We start from the raw sequence: 18389 nt of genomic DNA, 5'->3' as shown, positions 1-18389 counted from the left end.
CTAGGGGTTATTCGAGACCTCTTAATGCAAACCGCAAGTAACGAGGCGTTGGCTACCTTAAGAGAGTCATAGTTACTCGTCCCAATTGCTCCTACAGTCTGCCACTTTTCCTTACTGCGGCCAGTCTGCCAGAAGCGATATGTCACTCGTTGTGTATCTTAAGAGATTCATCGTTACTCCTTCCATAGGTTACTGGTATTCTCTGAGTCAATACCTCTCGTGACGAAAAAGTGGCTATCTTAATAGTGCAATACTTCTTCCTCCGAGTTGCTCACACAGTTTACTACTTTTTGTGTAGTTTTTGTCTGCCAGAAACTATAATTCACTAGCTGTGTATCATAAAAGAGTCATCGTTTCTCCTCCTAGGGGTTTTCGAGATTTCTTAATCCAAACCGCAAGTAACGAGGCATTGGCTACCTTAAGAGAGTCATAGTTACTCGTCCCCATTGCTCACCCAGTCTGCCACTTTTTCTTACTGTGGCCAGTCTGCCAGAAGCGATATGTCACTCGTTGTGTATCTTAAGAGATTCATCGTTACTCCTTCCATAGGTTACTGGTATTCTCTGAGTCAATACCTCTCTTGACGAAAAAGTGGCTATCTTAATAGTGCAATACTTCTTCCTCCGAGTTGCTCACACAGTTTACTACTTTTTGTGTACTTGCCAGTCTGCCAGAAGCGATATGTCACTAGTTGTGTATCATAAAAGAGTCATCGTTTCTCCTCCTAGGGGTTATTCGAGATTTCTTAATCCAAACCGCAAGTAACGAGGCATTGGCTACCTTAAGAGAGTCATAGTTACTCGTCCCAATTGCTCACCCAGTCTGCCACTTTTTCTTACTGCGGCCAGTCTGCCAGAAGCGATATGTCACTCGTTGTGTATCTTAAGAGATTCATCGTTACTCCTTCCATAGGTTACTGGTATTCTCTGAGTCAATACCTCTCGTGACGAAAAAGTGGCTATCTTAAAAGTGCAATACTTCTTCCTCCGAGTTGCTCACACAGTTTACTACTTTTTGTGTAGTTTTTGTCTGCCAGAAACTATAATTCACTAGTTGTGTATCATTAAAGAGTCATCGTTTCTCCTCCTAGGGGTTTTCGAGATTTCTTAATGCAAACCGCAAGTAACGAGGCATTGGCTACCTTAAGAGAGTCATAGTTACTCGTCCCAATTGCTCACCCAGTCTGCCACTTTTCCTTACTGCGGCCAGTCTGCCAGAAGCGATATGTCACTCGTTGTGTATCTTAAGAGATTCATCGTTACTCTTTCCATAGGTTACTGGTATTCTCTGATTCAATGCCTCTCGTGACGAAAAAGTGGCTACCTTAATAGTGCAATACTTCTTCCTCCCAGTTGCTCACACAGTTTACTACTTTTTTGTGTAGTTTTTGTCTGCCAGAAACTATAATTCACTAGTTTTGTATCATAAAAGAGTCATCGTTTCTCCTCCTAGGGGTTATTCGAGACCTCTTAATGCAAACGTCAAGTAACGAGGCATTGGCTTCCTTAAGAGAGTCATAGTTACTCGTCCCAATTGCTCACCCAGTCTGCCACTTTTCCTTGCTGCGGCCAGTCTGCCAGAAGCGATATGTCACTCGTTGTGTATCTTAAGAGATTCATCGTTACTCTTTCCATAGGTTACTGGTATTCTCTGATTCAATGCCTCTCGTGACGAAAAAGTGGCTATCTTAATAGTGCAATACTTCTTCCTCCCAGTTTGCTCACACATTTTACTACTTTTTTGTGTAGTTTTTGTCTGCCAGAAACTATAATTCACTAGTTTTGTATCATAAAAGATTCATCGTTTCTCCTCCTAGGGGTTATTCGAGACCTCTTAATCCAAACCGCAAGTAACGAGGCATTGGCTACCTTAAGAGAGTCATAGTTACTCGTCCCAATTGCTCACCCAGTCTGCCACTTTTTCTTACTGCGACCAGTCTGCCAGAAGCGATATGTCACTCGTTGTGTATCTTAAGAGATTCATCGTTACTCCTTCCATAGGTTACTGGTATTCTCTGAGTCAATACCTCTCGTGACGAAAAAGTGGCTATCTTAATAGTGCAATACTTCTTCCTCCGAGTTGCTCACACAGTTTACTACTTTTTGTGTATTTTTTGTCTGCCAGAAACTATAATTCACTAGCTGTGTATCATAAAAGAGTCATCGTTTCTCCTCCTAGGGGTTATTCGAGACCTCTTAATGCAAACCGCAAGTAACGAGGCGTTGGCTACCTTAAGAGAGTCATAGTTACTCGTCCCAATTGCTCCTACAGTCTGCCACTTTTCCTTACTGCGGCCAGTCTGCCAGAAGCGATATGTCACTCGTTGTGTATCTTAAGAGATTCATCGTTACTCTTTCCATAGGTTACTGGTATTCTCTGATTCAATGCCTCTCGTGACGAAAAAGTGGCTAACTTAATAGTGCAATACTTCTTCCTCCCAGTTGCTCACACAGTTTACTACTTTTTTGTGTAGTTTTTGTCTGCCAGAAACTATAATTCACTAGTTTTGTATCATAAAAGAGTCATCGTTTCTCCTCCTAGGGGTTATTCGAGACCTCTTAATGCAAACGTCAAGTAACGAGGCATTGGCTACCTTAAGAGAGTCATAGTTACTCGTCCCAATTGCTCACCCAGTCTGCCACTTTTCCTTACTGCGGCCAGTCTGCCAGAAGCGATATGTCACTCGTTGTGTATCTTAAGAGATTCATCGTTACTCTTTCCATAGGTTACTGGTATTCTCTGATTCAATGCCTCTCGTGACGAAAAAGTGGCTATCTTAATAGTGCAATACTTCTTCCTCCCAGTTTGCTCACACATTTTACTACTTTTTTGTGTAGTTTTTGTCTGCCAGAAACTATAATTCACTAGTTTTGTATCATAAAAGAGTCATCGTTTCTCCTCCTAGGGGTTATTCGAGACCTCTTAATCCAAACCGCAAGTAACGAGGCATTGGCTACCTTAAGAGAGTCATAGTTACTCGTCCCAATTGCTCACCCAGTCTGCCACTTTTTCTTACTGCGGCCAGTCTGCCAGAAGCGATATGTCACTCGTTGTGTATCTTAAGAGATTCATCGTTACTCCTTCCATAGGTTACTGGTATTCTCTGAGTCAATACCTCTCGTGACGAAAAAGTGGCTATCTTAATAGTGCAATACTTCTTCCTCCGAGTTGCTCACACAGTTTACTACATTTTGTGTAGTTTTTGTCTGCCAGAAACTATAATTCACTAGCTGTGTATCATAAAAGAGTCATCGTTTCTCCTCCTAGGGGTTATTCGATACCTCTTAATGCAAACCGCAAGTAACGAGGCATTGGCTACCTTAAGAGAGTCATAGTTACTCGTCCCAATTGCTCCTACAGTCTGCCACTTTTCCTTACTGCGGCCAGTCTGCCAGAAGCGATATGTCACTCGTTGTGTATCTTAAGAGATTCATCGTTACTCTTTCCATAGGTTACTGGTATTCTCTGATTCAATGCCTCTCGTGACGAAAAAGTGGCTATCTTAATAGTGCAATACTTCTTCCTCCCAGTTGCTCACACAGTTTACTACTTTTTTGTGTAGTTTTTGTCTGCCAGAAACTATAATTCGCTAGTTTTGTATCATAAAAGTGTCATCGTTTCTCCTCCTAGGGGTTATTCGAGACCTCTTAATACAAACCGCAAGTAACGAGGCATTGGCTACCTTAAGAGAGTCATAGTTACTCGTCCCAATTGCTCACCCATTCTGCCACTTTTTCTTACTGCGACCAGTCTGCCAGAAGCGATATGTCACTCGTTGTGTATCTTAAGAGATTCATCGTTACTCCTTCCATAGGTTACTGGTATTCTCTGAGTCAATACCTCTCGTGACGAAAAAGTGGCTATCTTAAAAGTGCAATACTTCTTCCTCCGAGTTGCTCACACAGTTTACTACTTTTTGTGTAGTTTTTGTCTGCCAGAAACTATAATTCACTAGCTGTGTATCATAAAAGAGTCATCGTTTCTCCTCCTAGGGGTTTTCGAGATTTCTTAATCCAAACCGCAAGTAACGAGGCATTGGCTACCTTAAGAGAGTCATAGTTACTCGTCCCCATTGCTCACCCAGTCTGCCACTTTTTCTTACTGTGGCCAGTCTGCCAGAAGCGATATGTCACTCGTTGTGTATCTTAAGAGATTCATCGTTACTCCTTCCATAGGTTACTGGTATTCTCTGAGTCAATACCTCTCTTGACGAAAAAGTGGCTATCTTAATAGTGCAATACTTCTTCCTCCGAGTTGCTCACACAGTTTACTACTTTTTGTGTACTTGCCAGTCTGCCAGAAGCGATATGTCACTAGTTGTGTATCATAAAAGAGTCATCGTTTCTCCTCCTAGGGGTTATTCGAGATTTCTTAATCCAAACCGCAAGTAACGAGGCATTGGCTACCTTAAGAGAGTCATAGTTACTCGTCCCAATTGCTCACCCAGTCTGCCACTTTTCCTTACTGCGGCCAGTCTGCCAGAAGCGATATGTCACTCGTTGTGTATCTTAAGAGATTCATCGTTACTCCTTCCATAGGTTACTGGTATTCTCTGAGTCAATACCTCTCGTGACGAAAAAGTGGCTATCTTAAAAGTGCAATACTTCTTCCTCCGAGTTGCTCACACAGTTTACTACTTTTTGTGTAGTTTTTGTCTGCCAGAAACTATAATTCACTAGTTGTGTATCATTAAAGAGTCATCGTTTCTCCTCCTAGGGGTTTTCGAGATTTCTTAATGCAAACCGCAAGTAACGAGGCATTGGCTACCTTAAGAGAGTCATAGTTACTCGTCCCAATTGCTCACCCAGTCTGCCACTTTTCCTTACTGCGGCCAGTCTGCCAGAAGCGATATGTCACTCGTTGTGTATCTTAAGAGATTCATCGTTACTCTTTCCATAGGTTACTGGTATTCTCTGATTCAATGCCTCTCGTGACGAAAAAGTGGCTACCTTAATAGTGCAATACTTCTTCCTCCCAGTTGCTCACACAGTTTACTACTTTTTTGTGTAGTTTTTGTCTGCCAGAAACTATAATTCACTAGTTTTGTATCATAAAAGAGTCATCGTTTCTCCTCCTAGGGGTTATTCGAGACCTCTTAATGCAAACCGCAAGTAGCGAGGCATTGGCTACCTTAAGAGAGTCATAGTTACTCGTCCCAATTGCTCACCCAGTCTGCCACTTTTCCTTGCTGCGGCCAGTCTGCCAGAAGCGATATGTCACTCGTTGTGTATCTTAAGAGATTCATCGTTACTCTTTCCATAGGTTACTGGTATTCTCTGATTCAATGCCTCTCGTGACGAAAAAGTGGCTATCTTAATAGTGCAATACTTCTTCCTCCCAGTTTGCTCACACATTTTACTACTTTTTTGTGTAGTTTTTGTCTGCCAGAAACTATAATTCACTAGTTTTGTATCATAAAAGAGTCATCGTTTCTCCTCCTAGGGGTTTTCGAGATTTCTTAATGCAAACCGCAAGTAACGAGGCATTGGCTACCTTAAGAGAGTCATAGTTACTCGTCCCAATTGCTCACCCAGTCTGCCACTTTTCCTTACTGCGGCCAGTCTGCCAGAAGCGATATGTCACTCGTTGTGTATCTTAAGAGATTCATTGTTACTCTTTCCATAGGTTACTGGTATTCTCCGATTCAATGCCTCTCGTGACGAAAAAGTGGCTAACTTAATAGTGCAATACTTCTTCCTCCCATTTGCTCACACAGTTTACTACTTTTTTGTGTAGTTTTTGTCTGCCAGAAACTATAATTCACTAGTTTTGTATCATAAAAGAGTCATCGTTTCTCCTCCTAGGGGTTATTCGAGATTTCTTAATCCAAACCGCAAGTAACGAGGCATTGGCTACCTTAAGAGAGTCATAGTTACTCGTCCCAATTGCTCACCCAGTCTGCCACTTTTTCTTACTGCGGCCAGTCTGCCAGAAGCGATATGTCACTCGTTGTGTATCTTAAGAGATTCATCGTTACTCCTTCCATAGGTTACTGGTATTCTCTGAGTCAATACCTCTCGTGACGAAAAAGTGGCTATCTTAATAGTGCAATACTTCTTCCTCCGAGATGCTCACACAGTTCACTACTTTTTGTGTAGTTTTTGTCTGCCAGAAACTATAATTCACTAGCTGTGTATCATAAAAGAGTCATCGTTTCTCCTCCTAGGGGTTATTCGAGACCTCTTAATGCAAACCGCAAGTAACGAGGCATTGGCTACCTTAAGAGAGTCATAGTTACTCGTCCCAATTGCTCATACAGTCTGCCACTTTTCCTTACTGCGGCCAGTCTGCCAGAAGCGATATGTCACTCGTTGTGTATCTTAAGAGATTCATCGTTACTCTTTCCATAGGTTACTGGTATTCTCTGATTCAATGCCTCTCGTGACGAAAAAGTGGCTATCTTAATAGTGCAATACTTCTTCCTCCCAGTTGCTCACACAGTTTACTACTTTTTTGTGTAGTTTTTGTCTGCCAGAAACTATAATTCGCTAGTTTTGTATCATAAAAGAGTCATCGTTTCTCCTCCTAGGGGTTATTCGAGACCTCTTAATCCAAACCGCAAGTAACGAGGCATTGGCTACCTTAAGAGAGTCATAGTTACTCGTCCCAATTGCTCACCCAGTCTGCCACTTTTTCTTACTGCGACCAGTCTGCCAGAAGCGATATGTCACTCGTTGTGTATCTTAAGAGATTCATCGTTACTCCTTCCATAGGTTACTGGTATTCTCTGAGTCAATACCTCTCTTGACGAAAAAGTGGCTATCTTAATAGTGCAATACTTCTTCCTCCGAGTTGCTCACACAGTTTACTACTTTTTGTGTAGTTTTTGTCTGCCAGAAACTATAATTCACTAGCTGTGTATCATAAAAGAGTCATCGTTTCTCCTCCTAGGGGTTTTCGAGATTTCTTAATCCAAACCGCAAGTAACGAGGCATTGGCTACCTTAAGAGAGTCATAGTTACTCGTCCCAATTGCTCACCCATTCTGCCACTTTTTCTTACTGCGACCAGTCTGCCAGAAGCGATATGTCACTCGTTGTGTATCTTAAGAGATTCATCGTTACTCCTTCCATAGGTTACTGGTATTCTCTGAGTCAATACCTCTCTTGACGAAAAAGTGGCTATCTTAATAGTGCAATACTTCTTCCTCCGAGTTGCTCACACAGTTTACTACTTTTTGTGTACTTGCCAGTCTGCCAGAAGCGATGTGTCACTAGTTGTGTATCATAAAAGAGTCATCGTTTCTCCTCCTAGGGGTTATTCGAGATTTCTTAATCCAAACCGCAAGTAACGAGGCATTGGCTACCTTAAGAGAGTCATAGTTACTCGTCCCAATTGCTCACCCAGTCTGCCACTTTTTCTTACTGCGGCCAGTCTGCCAGAAGCGATATGTCACTCGTTGTGTATCTTAAGAGATTCATCGTTACTCCTTCCATAGGTTACTGGTATTCTCTGAGTCAATACCTCTCGTGACGAAAAAGTGGCTATCTTAAAAGTGCAATACTTCTTCCTCCGAGTTGCTCACACAGTTTACTACTTTTTGTGTAGTTTTTGTCTGCCAGAAACTATAATTCACTAGTTGTGTATCATTAAAGAGTCATCGTTTCTCCTCCTAGGGGTTTTCGAGATTTCTTAATGCAAACCGCAAGTAACGAGGCATTGGCTACCTTAAGAGAGTCATAGTTACTCGTCCCAATTGCTCACCCAGTCTGCCACTTTTCCTTACTGCGGCCAGTCTGCCAGAAGCGATATGTCACTCGTTGTGTATCTTAAGAGATTCATCGTTACTCTTTCCATAGGTTACTGGTATTCTCTGATTCAATGCCTCTCGTGACGAAAAAGTGGCTACCTTAATAGTGCAATACTTCTTCCTCCCAGTTGCTCACACAGTTTACTACTTTTTTGTGTAGTTTTTGTCTGCCAGAAACTATAATTCACTAGTTTTGTATCATAAAAGAGTCATCGTTTCTCCTCCTAGGGGTTATTCGAGACCTCTTAATGCAAACCGCAAGTAGCGAGGCATTGGCTACCTTAAGAGAGTCATAGTTACTCGTCCCAATTGCTCACCCAGTCTGCCACTTTTCCTTGCTGCGGCCAGTCTGCCAGAAGCGATATGTCACTCGTTGTGTATCTTAAGAGATTCATCGTTACTCTTTCCATAGGTTACTGGTATTCTCTGATTCAATGCCTCTCGTGACGAAAAAGTGGCTATCTTAATAGTGCAATACTTCTTCCTCCCAGTTTGCTCACACATTTTACTACTTTTTTGTGTAGTTTTTGTCTGCCAGAAACTATAATTCACTAGTTTTGTATCATAAAAGAGTCATCGTTTCTCCTCCTAGGGGTTTTCGAGATTTCTTAATGCAAACCGCAAGTAACGAGGCATTGGCTACCTTAAGAGAGTCATAGTTACTCGTCCCAATTGCTCACCCAGTCTGCCACTTTTCCTTACTGCGGCCAGTCTGCCAGAAGCGATATGTCACTCGTTGTGTATCTTAAGAGATTCATTGTTACTCTTTCCATAGGTTACTGGTATTCTCTGATTCAATGCCTCTCGTGACGAAAAAGTGGCTATCTTATAGTGCAATACTTCTTCCTCCCATTTGCTCACACAGTTTACTACTTTTTTGTGTAGTTTTTGTCTGCCAGAAACTATAATTCACTAGTTTTGTATCATAAAAGAGTCATCGTTTCTCCTCCTAGGGGTTATTCGAGATTTCTTAATCCAAACCGCAAGTAACGAGGCATTGGCTACCTTAAGAGAGTCATAGTTACTCGTCCCAATTGCTCACCCAGTCTGCCACTTTTTCTTACTGCGGCCAGTCTGCCAGAAGCGATATGTCACTCGTTGTGTATCTTAAGAGATTCATCGTTACTCCTTCCATAGGTTACTGGTATTCTCTGAGTCAATACCTCTCGTGACGAAAAAGTGGCTATCTTAATAGTGCAATACTTCTTCCTCCGAGATGCTCACACAGTTTACTACTTTTTGTGTAGTTTTTGTCTGCCAGAAACTATAATTCACTAGCTGTGTATCATAAAAGAGTCATCGTTTCTCCTCCTAGGGGTTATTCGAGACCTCTTAATGCAAACCGCAAGTAACGAGGCATTGGCTACCTTAAGAGAGTCATAGTTACTCGTCCCAATTGCTCATACAGTCTGCCACTTTTCCTTACTGCGGCCAGTCTGCCAGAAGCGATATGTCACTCGTTGTGTATCTTAAGAGATTCATCGTTACTCTTTCCATAGGTTACTGGTATTCTCTGATTCAATGCCTCTCGTGACGAAAAAGTGGCTATCTTAATAGTGCAATACTTCTTCCTCCCAGTTGCTCACACAGTTTACTACTTTTTTGTGTAGTTTTTGTCTGCCAGAAACTATAATTCGCTAGTTTTGTATCATAAAAGAGTCATCGTTTCTCCTCCTAGGGGTTATTCGAGACCTCTTAATCCAAACCGCAAGTAACGAGGCATTGGCTACCTTAAGAGAGTCATAGTTACTCGTCCCAATTGCTCACCCAGTCTGCCACTTTTTCTTACTGCGACCAGTCTGCCAGAAGCGATATGTCACTCGTTGTGTATCTTAAGAGATTCATCGTTACTCCTTCCATAGGTTACTGGTATTCTCTGAGTCAATACCTCTCTTGACGAAAAAGTGGCTATCTTAATAGTGCAATACTTCTTCCTCCGAGTTGCTCACACAGTTTACTACTTTTTGTGTAGTTTTTGTCTGCCAGAAACTATAATTCACTAGCTGTGTATCATAAAAGAGTCATCGTTTCTCCTCCTAGGGGTTTTCGAGATTTCTTAATCCAAACCGCAAGTAACGAGGCATTGGCTACCTTAAGAGAGTCATAGTTACTCGTCCCAATTGCTCACCCAGTCTGCCACTTTTCCTTACTGCGGCCAGTCTGCCAGAAGCGATATGTCACTCGTTGTGTATCTTAAGAGATTCATCGTTACTCTTTCCATAGGTTTTTGGTATTCTCTGAGTCAATACCTCTCGTGACAAAAAGTGGCTATCTTAATAGTGCAATACTTCTTCCTCCGAGTTGCTCACACAGTTTACTACTTTTTGTGTAGTTTTTGTCTGCCAGAAACTATAATTCACTAGTTGTGTATCATTAAAGAGTCATCGTTTCTCCTCCTAGGGGTTTTCGAGATTTCTTAATCCAAACCGCAAGTAACGAGGCATTGGCTACCTTAAGAGAGTCATAGTTACTCGTCCCAATTGCTCACCCAGTCTGCCACTTTTCCTTACTGCGGCCAGTCTGCCAGAAGCGATATGTCACTCGTTGTGTATCTTAAGAGATTCATCGTTACTCTTTCCATAGGTTACTGGTATTCTCTGATTCAATGCCTCTCGTGACGAAAAAGTGGCTATCTTAATAGTGCAATACTTCTTCCTCCCAGTTGCTCACACAGTTTACTACTTTTTTGTGTAGTTTTTGTCTGCCAGAAACTATAATTCGCTAGTTTTGTATCATAAAAGAGTCATCGTTTCTCCTCCTAGGGGTTATTCGAGACCTCTTAATCCAAACCGCAAGTAACGAGGCATTGGGTACCTTAAGAGAGTCATAGTTACTCGTCCCAATTGCTCACCCAGTCTGCCACTTTTTCTTACTGCGACCAGTCTGCCAGAAGCGATATGTCACTCGTTGTGTATCTTAAGAGATTCATCGTTACTCCTTCCATAGGTTACTGGTATTCTCTGAGTCAATACCTCTCGTGACGAAAAAGTGGCTATCTTAATAGTGCAATACTTCTTCCTCCGAGTTGCTCACACAGTTTACTACTTTTTGTGTAGTTTTTGTCTGCCAGAAACCATAATTCACTACCTGTGTATCATAAAAGAGTCATCGTTTCTCCTCCTAGGGGTTATTCGAGACCTCTTAATGCAAACCGCAAGTAACGAGGCATTGGCTACCTTAAGAGAGTCATAGTTACTCGTCCCAATTGCTCATACAGTCTGCCACTTTTCCTTACTGCGGCCAGTCTGCCAGAAGCGATATGTCACTCGTTGTGTATCTTAAGAGATTCATCGTTACTCTTTCCATAGGTTACTGGTATTCTCTGATTCAATGCCTCTCGTGACGAAAAAGTGGCTATCTTAATAGTGCAATACTTCTTCCTCCCAGTTGCTCACACAGTTTACTACTTTTTTGTGTAGTTTTTGTCTGCCAGAAACTATAATTCGCTAGTTTTGTATCATAAAAGAGTCATCGTTTCTCCTCCTAGGGGTTATTCGAGACCTCTTAATCCAAACCGCAAGTAACGAGGCATTGGCTACCTTAAGAGAGTCATAGTTACTCGTCCCAATTGCTCACCCAGTCTGCCACTTTTTCTTACTGCGACCAGTCTGCCAGAAGCGATATGTCACTCGTTGTGTATCTTAAGAGATTCATCGTTACTCCTTCCATAGGTTACTGGTATTCTCTGAGTCAATACCTCTCGTGACGAAAAAGTGGCTATCTTAATAGTGCAATACTTCTTCCTCCGAGTTGCTCACACAGTTTACTAGTTTTTGTGTAGTTTTTGTCTGCCAGAAACTATAATTCACTAGCTGTGTATCATAAAAGAGTCATCGTTTCTCATCCTAGGGGTTTTCGAGATTTCTTAATCCAAACCGCAAGTAACGAGGCATTGGCTACCTTAAGAGAGTCATAGTTACTCGTCCCCATTGCTCACCCAGTCTGCCACTTTTTCTTACTGTGGCCAGTCTGCCAGAAGCGATATGTCACTCGTTGTGTATCTTAAGAGATTCATCGTTACTCCTTCCATAGGTTACTGGTATTCTCTGAGTCAATACCTCTCTTGACGAAAAAGTGGCTATCTTAATAGTGCAATACTTCTTCCTCCGAGTTGCTCTCACAGTTTACTACTTTTTGTGTACTTGCCAGTCTGCCAGAAGCGATATGTCACTAGTTGTGTATCATAAAAGAGTCATCGTTTCTCCTCCTAGGGGTTATTCGAGATTTCTTAATCCAAACCGCAAGTAACGAGGCATTGGCTACCTTAAGAGAGTCATAGTTACTCGTCCCAATTGCTCACCCAGTCTGCCACTTTTCCTTACTGCGGCCAGTCTGCCAGAAGCGATATGTCACTCGTTGTGTATCTTAAGAGATTCATCGTTACTCCTTCCATAGGTTACTGGTATTCTCTGAGTCAATACCTCTCGTGACGAAAAAGTGGCTATCTTAATAGTGCAATACTTCTTCCTCCGAGTTGCTCACACAGTTTACTACTTTTTGTGTAGTTTTTGTCTGCCAGAAACTATAATTCACTAGTTGTGTATCATTAAAGAGTCATCGTTTCTCCTCCTAGGGGTTTTCGAGATTTCTTAATCCAAACCGCAAGTAACGAGGCATTGGCTACCTTAAGAGAGTCATAGTTACTCGTCCCAATTGCTCACCCAGTCTGCCACTTTTCCTTACTGCGTCCAGTCTGCCAGAAGCGATATGTCACTCGTTGTGTATCTTAAGAGATTCATCGTTACTCTTTCCATAGGTTACTGGTATTCTCTGATTCAATGCCTCTCGTGACGAAAAAGTGGCTATCTTAATAGTGCAATACTTCTTCCTCCGAGTTGCTCACACAGTTTACTACTTTTTGTGTCGTTTTTGTCTGCCAGAAACTATAATTCACTAGCTGTGCATCATAAAAGAGTCATCGTTTCTCCTACTAGGGGTTTTCGAGATTTCTTAATCCAAACCGCAAGTAACGAGGCATTGGCTACCTTAAGAGAGTCATAGTTACTCGTCCCCATTGCAACCTAGTCTGCCACTTTTTCTTACTGTGGCCAGTCTGCCAGAAGCGATATGTCACTCGTTGTGTATCTTAAGAGATTCATCGTTACTCCTTCCATAGGTTACTGGTATTCTCTGAGTCAATACCTCTCTTGACGAAAAAGTGGCTATCTTAATAGTGCAATACTTCTTCCTCCGAGTTGCTCACACAGTTTACTGCTTTTTGTGTAGTTTTTGTCTGCCAGAAACTATAATTCACTAGTTGTGTATCATAAAAGAGTCATCGTTTCTCCTCCTAGGGGTTATTCGAGATTTCTTAATCCAAACCGCAAGTAACGAGGCATTGGCTACCTTAAGAGAGTCATAGTTAGTCGTCCCAATTGCTCACCCAGTCTGCCACTTTTCCTTACTGCGGCCAGTCTTCCAGAAGCGATATGTCACTCGTTGTGTATCTTAAGAGATTCATCGTTACTCCTTCCATAGGTTACTGGTATTCTCTGAGTCAATACCTCTCGTGACGAAAAAGTGGCTATCTTAATAGTGCAATACTTCTTCCTCCGAGTTGCTCACACAGTTTACTACTTTTTGTGTAGTTTTTGTCTGCCAGAAACTATAATTCACTAGTTGTGTATCATTAAAGAGTCATCGTTTCTCCTCCTAGGGGTTTTCGAGATTTCTTAATCCAAACCGCAAGTAACGAGGCATTGGCTACCTTAAGAGAGTCATAGTTACTCGTCCCAATTGCTCACCCAGTCTGCCACTTTTCCTTACTGCGGCCAGTCTGCCAGAAGCGATATGTCACTCGTTGTGTATCTTAAGAGATTCATCGTTACTCTTTCCATAGGTTACTGGTATTCTCTGATTCAATGCCTCTCGTGACGAAAAAGTGGCTATCTTAATAGTGCAATACTTCTTCCTCCCAGTTGCTCACACAGTTTACTACTTTTTGTGTAGTTTTTGTCTGCCAGAAACTATAATTCACTAGCTGTGCATCATAAAAGAGTCACCGTTTCTCCTCCTAGGGGTTTTCGAGATTTCTTAATCCAAACCGCAAGTAACGAGGCATTGGCTACCTTAAGAGAGTCATAGTTACTCGTCCCAATTGCTCACCCAGTCTGCCACTTTTCCTTACTGCGGCCAGTCTGCCAGAAGCGATATGTCACTCGTTGTGTATCTTAAGAGATTCATCGTTACTCCTTCCATAGGTTACTGGTATTCTCTGAGTCAATACCTCTCGTGACGAAAAAGTGGCTATCTTAATAGTGCAATACTTCTTCCTCCGAGTTGCTCACACAGTTTACTACTTTTTGTGTAGTTTTTGTCTGCCAGAAACTATAATTCACTAGTTGTGTATCATTAAAGAGTCATCGTTTCTCCTCCTAGGGGTTTTCGAGATTTCTTAATCCAAACCGCAAGTAACGAGGCATTGGCTACCTTAAGAGAGTCATAGTTACTCGTCCCAATTGCTCACCCAGTCTGCCACTTTTCCTTACTGCGGCCAGTCTGCCAGAAGCGATATGTCACTCGTTGTGTATCTTAAGAGATTCATCGTTACTCCTTCCATAGGTTACTGGTGTTCTCTGAGTCAATACCTCTCGTGACGAAAAAGTGGCTATCTTAATAGTGCAATACTTCTTCCTCCGAGTTGCTCACACAGTTTACTACTTTTTGTGTAGTTTTTGTCTGCCAGAAACTATAATTCACTAGTTGTGTATCATAAAAGAGTCATCGTTTCTCCTCCTAGGGGTTTTCGAGATTTCTTAATCCAAACCGCAAGTAACGAGGCATTGGCTACCTTAAGAGAGTCATAGTTACTCGTCCCAATTGCTCACCCAGTCTGCCACTTTTTCTTACTGCGGCCAGTCTGCCAGAAGCGATATGTCACTCGTTGTGTATCTTAAGAGATTCATCTTTACTCCTTCCATAGGTTACTGGTATTCTCTGAGTCAATACCTCTCGTGATGAAAAAGTGGCTATCTTAATAGTGCAATACTTCTTCCTCCCAGTTGCTCACACAGTTTACTACTTTTTTGTGTAGTTTTTGTCTGCCAGAAACTAAAATTCACTAGTTTTGTATCATAAAAGGGTCATCGTTTCTCCTCCTAGGGGTTATTCGAGATTTCTTAATCCAAACCGCAAGTAACGAGGCATTGGCTACCTTAAGAGAGTCATAGTTACTCGTCCCAATTGCTCACCCAGTCTGCCACTTCTCCTTACTGCGGCCAGTCTGCCAGAAGCGATATGTCACTCGTTGTGTATCTTAAGAGATTCATCGTTACTCTTTCCATAGGTTACTGGTATTCTCTGATTCAATGCCTCTCGTGACGAAAAAGTGGCTATCTTAATAGTGCAATACTTCTTCCTCCCATTTGCTCACACAGTTTACTACTTTTTGTGTAGTTTTTGTCTGCCAGAAACTATAATTCACTAGTTTTGTATCATAAAAGAGTCATCGTTTCTCCTCCTACGGGTTATTCGAGACCTCTTAATGCAAACCACAAGTAACGAGGCATTGGCTACCTTAAGAGAGTCATAGTTACTCGTCCCAATTGCTCACCCAGTCTGCCACTTTTCCTTACTGCGGCCAGTCTGCCAGAAGCGATATGTCACTCGTTGTGTATCTTAAGAGATTCATCGTTACTCTTTCCATTGGTTACTGGTATTCTCTGATTCAATGCCTCTCGTGACGAAAAAGTGGCTATCTTAATAGTGCAATACTTCTTCCTCCAAGTTGCTCACACAGTTTACTACTTTTTGTGTAGTTTTTGTCTGCCAGAAACTATAATTCACTAGCTGTGTATCATAAAAGAGTCATCGTTTCTCCTCCTAGGGGTTTTCGAGATTTCTTAATCCAAACCGCAAGTAACGAGGCATTGGCTACCTTAAGAGAGTCATAGTTACTCCTCCCCATTGCTCACCCAGTCTGCCACTTTTTCTTACTGTGGCCAGTCTGCCAGAAGCGATATGTCACTCGTTGTGTATCTTAAGAGATTCATCGTTACTCCTTCCATAGGTTACTGGTATTCTCTGAGTCAATACCTCTCTTGACGAAAAAGTGGCTATCTTAATAGTGCAATACTTCTTCCTCCGAGTTGCTCACACAGTTTACTACTTTTTGTGTACTTGCCAGTCTGCCAGAAGCGATATGTCATTAGTTGTGTATCATAACAGGGTCATCGTTTCTCCTCCTAGGGGTTATTCGAGATTTCTTAATCCAAACCGCAAGTAACGAGGCATTGGCTACCTTAAGAGAGTCATAGTTACTCGTCCCAATTGCTCACCCAGTCTGCCACTTTTCCTTACTAAGGCCAGTCTGCCAGAAGCGATATGTCACTCGTTGTGTTCTTAAGAGATTCATCGTTACTCTTTCCATAGGTTACTGGTATTCTCTGATTCAATGCCTCTCGTGACGAAAAAGTGGCTATCTTAATAGTGCAATACTTCTTCCTCCCATTTGCTCACACAGTTTACTACTTTTTTGTGTAGTTTTTGTCTGCCAGAAACTATAATTCACTAGTTTTGTATCATTAAAGAGTCATCGTTTCTCCTCCTAGGGGTTTTCGAGATTTCTTAATCCAAACCACAAGTAACGAGGCATTGGCTACCTTAAGAGAGTCATAGTTACTCGTCCCAATTGCTCACCCAGTCTGCCACTTTTCCTTGCTGCGGCCAGTCTGCCAGAAGCGATATGTCACTCGTTGTGTATCTTAAGAGATTCATCTCTACTCCTTCCATAGGTTACTGGTATTCTCTGAGTCAATACCTCTCGTGACGAAAAAGTGGCTATCTTAATAGTGCAATACTTCTTCCTCCCATTTGCTCACACAGTTTACTACTTTTTGTGTAGTTTTTGTCTGCCAGAAACTATAATTCACTAGTTTTGTATCATAAAAGGGTCATCGTTTCTCCTCCTAGGGGTTATTCGAGATTTCTTAATCCAAACCGCAAGTAACGAGGTATTGGCTACCTTAAGAGAGTCATAGTTACTCGTCCCAATTGCTCACCCAGTCTGCCACTTTTCCTTACTGCGGCCAGTCTGCCAGAAGCGATATGTCACTCGTTGTGTATCTTAAGAGATTCATCGTTACTCTTTCCATAGGTTACTGGTATTCTCTGATTCAATGCCTCTCGTGACGAAAAAGTGGCTATCTTAATAGTGCAATACTTATTCCTCCCATTTGCTCACACAGTTTACTACTTTTTTGTGTAGTTTTTGTCTGCCAGAAACTATAATTCACTAGTTTTGTATCATAAAAGAGTCATCGTTTCTCCTCCTAGGGGTTATTCGAGACCTCTTAATGCAAACAGTAAGTAACGAGGCATTGGCTACCTTAAGAGAGTCATAGTTACTCGTCCCAATTGCTCACCCAGTCTGCCACTTTTCCTTACTGCGGCCAGTCTGCCAGAAGCGATATGTCACTCGTTGTGTATCTTAAGAGATTCATCGTTACTCTTTCCATAGGTTACTGGTATTCTCTGATTCAATGCCTCTCGTGACGAAAAAGTGGCTATCTTAATAGTGCAATACTTCTTCCTCCCAGTTGCTCACACAGTTTACTACTTTTTTGTGTAGTTTTTGTCTGCCAGAAACTATAATTCACTAGTTTTGTATCATAAAAGAGTCATCGTTTCTCCTCCTAGGGGTTATTCGAGTCCTCTTAATCCAAACCGCAAGTAACGAGGCATTGGCTACCTTAAGAGAGTCATAGTTACTCGTCCCAATTGCTCACCCAGTCTGCCACTTTTTCTTACTGCGGCCAGTCTGCCAGAAGCGATATGTCACTCGTTGTGTATCTTAAGAGATTCATCGTTACTCCTTCCATAGGTTACTGGTATTCTCTGAGTCAATACCTCTCGTGACGAAAAAGTGGCTATCTTAATAGTGCAATACTTCTTCCTCCGAGTTGCTCACACAGTTTCCTACTTTTTGTGTAGTTTTTGTCTGCCAGAAACTATAATTCACTAGTTTTCTGTCATAAAAGAGTCATCGTTTCTCCTCCTAGGGGTTTTCGAGATTTCTTAATCCAAACCGCAAGTAACGAGGCATTGGCTACCTTAAGAGAGTCATAGTTACTCGTCCCAATTGCTCACCCAGTCTGCCACTTTTCCTTACTGCGGCCAGTCTGCCAGAAGCGATATGTCACTCGTTGTGTATCTTAAGAGATTCTTCGTTACTCTTTCCGTAGGTTACTGGTATTCTCTGATTCAATGCCTCTCGTGACGAAAAAGTGGCTATCTTAATAGTGCAATACTTCTTCCTCCCATTTTCTCACACAGTTTACTACTTTTTTGTGTAGTTTTTGTCTGCCAGAAACTATAATTAACTAGTTTTGTATCATAAAAGAGTCATCGTTTCTCCTCCTAGGGGTTTTCGAGATTTCTTAATCCAAACCACAAGTAACGAGGCATTGGCTACCTTAAGAGAGTCATAGTTACTCGTCCCAATTGCTCACCCAGTCTGCCACTTTTCCTTACTGCGGCCAGTCTGCCAGAAGCGATATGTCACTCGTTGTGTATCTTAAGAGATTCATCTCTACTCCTTCCATAGGTTACTGGTATTCTCTGAGTCAATACCTCTCGTGACGAAAAAGTGGCTATCTTAATAGTGCAATACTTCTTCCTCCCATTTGCTCACACAGTTTACT

This window comes from Schistocerca gregaria, chromosome 1, assembly GCF_023897955.1.
Source record: "Schistocerca gregaria isolate iqSchGreg1 chromosome 1, iqSchGreg1.2, whole genome shotgun sequence".
Classification (NCBI taxonomy): domain Eukaryota; kingdom Metazoa; phylum Arthropoda; class Insecta; order Orthoptera; family Acrididae; genus Schistocerca; species Schistocerca gregaria.
The sequence above is the reverse complement of the archived record's forward strand: the minus strand, read 5'-3'. Positions refer to the sequence as shown.